Source organism: Bidens hawaiensis, unplaced genomic scaffold, assembly GCF_021521415.1.
Source record: "Bidens hawaiensis isolate Kalapana, Puna unplaced genomic scaffold, B.hawaiensis_p1.1 tig00000888_1, whole genome shotgun sequence".
Lineage (NCBI taxonomy): Eukaryota > Viridiplantae > Streptophyta > Magnoliopsida > Asterales > Asteraceae > Bidens > Bidens hawaiensis.
The window spans coordinates 4,888,489-4,894,463 of NW_027491051.1; the positions used below are offsets into that span (position 1 = coordinate 4,888,489).

At 32.9% G+C, this 5,975-nt stretch overlaps 1 long non-coding RNA gene across 1 annotated transcript; it reads right to left on the minus strand.

Annotated features, from left to right (window-relative positions):
• Positions 1-999: 999 nt before the first annotated feature.
• LOC143544150 (uncharacterized) lies at positions 1,000-2,367 on the minus strand. The gene is made up of 3 exons (XR_013137203.1): positions 2,176-2,367; positions 1,880-1,896; positions 1,000-1,807 (listed from the first exon to the last, which is right to left on the minus strand). It is a non-coding gene; the product is annotated as an uncharacterized LOC143544150 (long non-coding RNA).
• Positions 2,368-5,975: the final 3,608 nt, after the last annotated feature.

Here is a 5,975-nt window from a genome sequence, read left to right on the forward strand (position 1 = left end):
TTCTGATGTTTGGCCTAAGCGTTTGGGGCACGCTTTCTGTAACAAACTCTCTAGGTTTGATTTGTTAAGAACACTTCTTTAAATACCAATGATATAGTTTGTGATTCATGTGCTAAACCTAAGCTTATCAGGTTATCCTTTCCTCTTAGTTTCATTAAAACTGAAGATTGTTTTGAACTATTGCACTACAATTTATGTGGAAGATACCGAACTTCATCGCTCACATGAGCAAATTATTTTTTAACCATTGTAGACGATTACAGTCATATCACTCAGTTTGGGACCTTCTTTTAAAACACAAACATGAAGCGAGTGAATGCTTGACTGGCTAGCTTAAAATGGTTATAACTCAGTTTGGTTGGCAAGCTCCATGAATACGAGAATATAGGGGGTGCTTCGGCACAGTTTCATTATTAGAAAACTAAACGAAACTAAACTTTCACCAATGACTGTTTCTTTACAATTCCGCCAGTTAAAGTTGTCACCTACAGAAATCCATGGTATAGTATTATGCTCGTGTGGATAGTGGCGGGCCCAAGGTTTTTCGCTAGTGATGGAAAAAAATGGTTTTGGTTGAAATATGTCGGTTGAAACGGGTCAAAATAAGTACACTAATTAATAATCTAAATGTACTAAAAATTGTATAAAAGTTTGAAATCAGATAATTAAACACCAAGAGATTGATTTGCTTGTTGGAATGCTTGACTAACAATCAGTCGATCAAATGCTCAACTGAGTTGCTACGGGCTAAATGCTCGAAAGTGAAAACCAATTAGGGTCAAACTGGCATCATTTATGGTATTACCTTGTAATAAAATTCAAAACATAAAGTGACTAGAAAAAAACTGAGAAAACTAAAACCATAACACTACTAGAAAAATGGCATCATTTATGGTATTACCTTGTAATAAAATTCAAAACATAAAGTGACTAGAAAAAAACTGAGAAAACTAAAACCATAACACTACTAGAAAAATGACCTTTAATGACGCGCATTGCATGTCATTAAAGGGGTAGATGACACGTATATCCGTGTCAAGGAAGGCCATGTCAAGAAAAGTCCATGACACGTATTTGTGTGTCATCTTTTTAGGGTAAAAAAATATATTATTTATAGAATTATTAATTTCCCTATCAAATGACAATTCTCATAACACAAAAAAGTATTCATATACAGAAAAATAATGCATTTCATGCAATATTTAATAAAATACTAATATTTCATACAATATTCAAAGTTAACTAATATCAATACATAATTTTAACAACAAACAAACGGTGCCACAAAAGTCCACCAATCTTCATTAATTTTCTTCAATCCCGGTATTCTTTACTTTCATACTTCTTTTGTAATGTGTTCATTTGCAAGAATAAGAAATGCATACCCGAAAGCAATGAACTCCATTAAAAAAATTGAGATAAGAATCTAAAGGCAGTGGCAAAAGAATTTAACAATCATATGCTCAATAATAAAGAACTAGATATGCAGTTGTCAGCCAGGGCTGGGTACATATTAAACTTAAGTCATCTTACACCTCCTTACCAGGATGCATGAGCTGGCTCACGAGCCTAAACAAATCTACTATCTATATGATATATCACATAAACATTTATATAGAAACGTTGTTATACATAGAACTATGATAAAAGTCACTAAATATTCATATTATGTAATATATAAAAAATAAGAACTAAGGTATTGGAGCAAAAGAACTAACTTATAATATATGGTTTTCTTATTTTTACCTTTAACGCTAATCGTTTTAAATTGTCCCACTCAATCTCTCTTGCAGTATGCAGAGCGAACCTTAGTAACATACATTTTATTAGCAAAAGAATATAAACTTAATGAATAATAATGAACAAGAGCTATACTTACCTCCAATATTCTCATAGCTATGAAGGTAAGACGAATAACAAATAGTTAAAAACTCTCAAATAAATACAACAATATGATAATAACATTTCTCTAAATAATAAGACTTGACTTAAACTTTATGCACCGTAGTGATTAGGAATGGACTATACTGGTTTTTAAATTTGTAAAATTTGACCGGTTTATAGTTAAACGGGCTGATTTGCGTTATACTTAGCCTGTTAACGGACCAAATGGGTGGTAAAGTTTAAAATTCTAGATGGAAACTGTAATTGTGAAATAGGGAAGTTATTGAATACCTAGGGTTTTATGGTTTGGTGATTCGCTCATTAACTCTGCACAAAATTTATCACCATCATTCAAAGAGTGTGTTTCCAGAAACTCCATCAAATCCTTATAGGCCTCAATATTGTAGCTCTGTTATGTCAAAACTATATGTCAAACCAAATGTTGCATATCTCTTGGATAGTTAAACTTTCATTTAACTTTTTTTCAATTAAAGAAATTTTCATGTTTTTAAAACATTTAAACAGTTTTTTACCGCTAAAAATGAATAAATGGATACTTGTTTGACCACAATAAGAATATAACTAAATGATTATATATAATCTAAAAACAAACAATATGCATACCTGAAGAGTAACATAAAACTTGAGTCATTCATTGATTTTTTCTTTGATTTCTCTATACATGGCTATGGCTGCTTCAATATGTTTATAGCACTATTCACAAGCAACTGCAGATATATAAAGAACATATAAATATACAATAACATAAGATCTTCATTAAGAGCAGATAATATTATATAAATGGCCATCGATTAAAGTTATCTCTGTAATCCTCAATAATAAATGTGCTAACAAATTCACGGTTTTGAACCTACAAACAAGAACCGATTATAATTTAAGAGAACCATCTACATGAATTAATGAAAGATCAAATTTTAAAAACAAACCTGAATATTTAGCAGTAATTGTGTAATTGTTCCTCAGATTGGTTTTATGTTTTTGTAATTCGACAAATTATGGTCACTCCTCTCCCGTGAACACCGCGGAATTCCATCACCTGTGGAATCTTCCTTGTCATTGGCATTCAGGTTTGAAGTTTAAAATGACAGTAGCTTTGCATATTAGATTGTAAATTCTGAATTATATTAGATCAAAAACACATGTAATATCTCATGGCTAAGAGCTCGGTCATATCTGAAGTTATCAGGGTAGTCTGCAAGATACTTGCTGAACTCTTCATCATACAGAAGACTGTCACTGTTAGCCACCCCAAAAACAACCAAGCCAGACCATTGAATTTATAAGTGGGTACGGATTCCATAAACATCCTGCGAAGGTAGCCTCTGTATGGTGCGACACCTGTCCCTGTTGCAATCATAATGTGGGTAGCCTTTGGGTCTTCTTCTGGTTTTCAACGAAAAGAAAACCAGAAGTTTAATTGGTGGGTATCTTATTGCAGCCAGGTTCTTGAGTGCTAAAGTTGTCGAGACACTAACGCAACGACAATGGATCTTTGGTGCTCGCCAACTCGGGCTCAGACTCCAGGCTGCTTTAATATCTCACATATACAAAAAAAGGCTCGTGCGACACAGGTGTAAATGTTTAGCACACAGCTCAGCAGGCCGGTTTTGCTTCTGCAGGCCTGCAGGGTCCTGAAAACCCACTGCAGTGCAGGCTGCAGGCCAGTAAGTCCACTGCAGGCAAAAAAAAATGAATCCCAAACTGCTGCAGTCCACTCTATTCTGAGCTGAATCTATTCATTAAGAACACACAACTACAAGCCACGTTACAAACTTTGTAAATGAATATAACTGTTCAAATGCATGGTTATGACTTATGTTAGTCATTCTAGCAACAATCGTCATCTACTCAATTTGACTTACCAAAACTTTGTGATAATTCACATTATGTACATGTATATGATCAATAAAATATGAATAACATTATAACAAACAAATAATAGAATATGAATGATATAACTTCAAACTATCAAATGGAATTTACCATAAAAAATAGAACATGTCTCATTGCTTTCTGTTTACATCTGATCATAATAGATTTAACATGGTATACATTTGAAATAAAACTTAAGCTTTTAAATCCCTAACACAAAATTAATAAACACGGGTTGGGACAACTAGTTCCCTATGCACCCATAATCAAGCATCGCTATAGATTATATTGACAGTAATCCCTTGATAATATGTCGGATATCAATAATCAAGCATAACAAATAGATTAGAAACATTAAACCTAGCACGCCATCATATTAAACCTAACAATCAACAGTGATGTCAACATATTAAACAGATTAAAAACCTAACACTCATGTCTAACAAATTAAGCTTAACAACTTATGCAAAATTGAAGACTAAAATTGATAGATTAATCAGTTCCGATGAGTAATTATACCATAAACAATGAGTAATCAGTTTCTGAAATTAACAATCAGCGATTAAACCTAACAATCATGTCAACATATTAAACCTAACAATTTATGCAAAATTGAAGACTAAAACTAATTAGTTAAGCAGATCCGGTGAGTAATTATTCCGTAAATCAACAATCAGAGCCATCTTAATCTGAAATCGACGATGAGAAGTGATGATGTTGAGTGGTGAACGATTGGGATGAGAGGTGAAAGATGAGTGTTTGAATCGGTGCGTAAATCGACGAAGAGAGGTGATGAACGAATGAATGATGATGAGATCTGACCGCTTGGGATGAGAGGTGATGATGCTGATTAGTGTTATGTAGAAATTGGGATGAACAATGAGTGTTTTGTACCAGACTACCAGCCCTAGAAATTATAAAGTGATGTTTAAACATGACACATAACTAAAGTGTAGCCCGTGTTTTCTTTAAAAATTTTTAGTGACATAAAAACGGTGACACGGAAAAAATACGTGTCATTGTTTCTTCAAATTTTGATGAAGGATGACAATATTTAATGACATGCTGTTTTTTACATGTCATAATTTGACGGTATGTCATAATTCGCGTGTCACTAAAGATATATTTTCTACTAGTGTAAAGAAAACAATAGAACTTGGAACACATAAAAAGCTTCAGACCCCATACCCCATATTACCAAACTACAATGCTAAAGGTTAAACCCAAATTAAAATGCCAAATTGATTGATAAGACATTACAAAGCATTAGATACCATACTGCAAAGGTAGAATCCAAATTTAAAAATAAACTGAAGTCTCTTAGTTGACATTACAATTACAAAGCATTGTAGACATGAAACATTTTACCAGTTAATCTGACAGACATTTTCAACGAATAACTCCTGCTCGTGGGTAATACATTTTTAACGGACTACCTACCGAAATTCCCAATGGATTACCGACAAGGTTTTTTTTGGACAAATTACCAATGGACTTTTCTTCGACCTGCAACTAATTACCGACGGAAGGGCTATTGGTAATATGTTTTGGTAACTTAAAAAAAATTATAATAGAATTATAATTTAGAAAAGGTTAAATTGGAATATAATTCCTGAAATATGATTACTAATTTACAAAGTACGGAAGGTTAAACTACGAAATACGGACTTTTAAATTATATAATACAACACAAAATTTAAAATTATAAATACGGAATTTCAAATTCAAAAGTACGGAATGTCTACAAAATACAGAATTCCAAACTACTTTAGAAAGTACAATTCGTTCTTATTTTTGTGGCCTTCCTCCATGAAACACTCTCGATTATACCTCATTTCTTTCATCATTAATTTAAAGGCTTCGTCTTTGTCCAAAGTCTTTCATCACACGGTATTATATGCTCCGTCTCGAGTAGATATGCGACCATTGTTGTGTTTAAAGGCATGAAGCTAAATAAAACCTCGGTGATACATCATTTGTTTCCATTGGTCCTCCGCATGGCAACCCTGCAATATGGCTTACGTAAAGCTCAAGAATATGCAAGTGATGTTGATTCATTTTTGTTTTAATTAAAAGCCATGATTAAGAGTTTGATGGGTAGTCCACACCGATACCTATCACATCAAAATCAATAAACTTGATCATCATTCATGCATATACAATATATCACATACATATACATTCACATATATACAAAA